The following is a 1,689-nucleotide window of genomic DNA, read 5'->3' on the forward strand; positions in this document are numbered from 1 at the left end:
AAAAATTAAAAGTTCAATTAAATAATTTGAACAAATAATAAATATAAACAAACATCATTAACACTAATATAAAAATACATATAAAAATAATAACTAATTGATATATTGTTATTACCACGATACAATCGTAATCTATATTCGATGAACATGATAATTTATTATTAATTTATCACAAGTTTAAGATTGTACCTTATTTTTTTAATATTTTTATTATGAAGACTTTTTATCTAAATATATATCACTATAAATAGGAAATTATAAATTTAATTATAATAAAGATTTTATTTCTAATGTTTTTATTTTGAAATTATATTAATGATGAATTTATTATTGCAGTTTAATTTTTTTTAAAAGTAAAATATTTTATACCAAACTTGTGAAGTTCGATTTTTTTCGATAAAATAATAACTGGATTCACATTTAGAAGATAAAATGAGTGGACTAAATTTTTTTTTTGCGTCATGTGATGAGTGACGTTCGATGACGTTGAATTTTGGTCAAATTCAAGAGTTAAATTGATATTTTATTAAAAGATTAACTATTAAATTAATATTTTATATAAATTTTGAAGTTAAACTAAAAATTAATATATTTTATTAGTGTGACAAATCATCAAACTAACTATATTAATATATCAGTAGCTAAAACGTTATATTGATAGGACTAAAATGTTAAATCGATGACATAAATAACTAAAACGTTATTTTTAAAAAGAATTTAATGACCAAAAGTGAATAATTATGAGACAAAAGTGCTAATTTCCGTATTTAATATTTTAAAAAATGAAACGAAACGGAAACGGAAACTAAGGGTCTGTTTGTTTCTCGTAATTGGAATTACGGAATTGGTTTTCCCCGAATTCCCGTGTTTGTTTCACGTAATTCGTTTTCCGGAAAATGTTTTCCCGTGTTTGTTTCACGTAATTCGTTTTCCGGAAAACGTTTTCCCGTGTTTATTTCACGTAATTCGTTTTCCGGAATGTAATTCATTTTCCTAGTAACAGAATTTCCTTTGTGTTTTCTGTAAAATGACTTACGGATTCATTTTCCGTAAGTCATTTTCCGAACTTTTCACTTTAAAGCAAAAATACTCAAAATAATTTTATTTTATGAATTTAATATTAATAAAATATTTTAATATCATTTTCATCAAAATATTAATTATTAAAATATTTAAAATATATTTATTAATATTTATAATAATATAATATTATATTTTTAATATTATATAAAATAATCAATTATATTATAATAATATAAGATATTATATTTTTATTTTAATAATATATAATAATAAATTTTTTTATATATTTAATAATGAATAATATTATTTATATATTTCAATAATGTTTTAGTAAAATATTAAAATATACTAATTAATATTTTTAAAATATAATATAGTACTATTACTTTAATAAATAATTAATATAATTTATAAAATTTTATTTCACTAAAATATACCGAAAAAATGTTTAAATAACATCTTCCAAACATCATAAAACGTTTTCCAGATGTTTTCCAGAAATGTAATTCATTTTCCAGAAATGTAATTCATTTTACAGAAATGTAATTCATTTTCCAGAATTCAAATTCCAGTAATTCATTTTTCAGTAATTCAAATTTCAGTAATTCATTTTCTGAAAAACCAATTACAGCTAAACAAACAGACTCTAAATCCAGAATACCTAGT

The sequence above is a fragment of the Hibiscus syriacus genome, unplaced genomic scaffold (assembly GCF_006381635.1).
Source record: "Hibiscus syriacus cultivar Baekdansim isolate YM2019G1 unplaced genomic scaffold, ASM638163v2 tig00110621_pilon, whole genome shotgun sequence".
NCBI lineage: Eukaryota > Viridiplantae > Streptophyta > Magnoliopsida > Malvales > Malvaceae > Hibiscus > Hibiscus syriacus.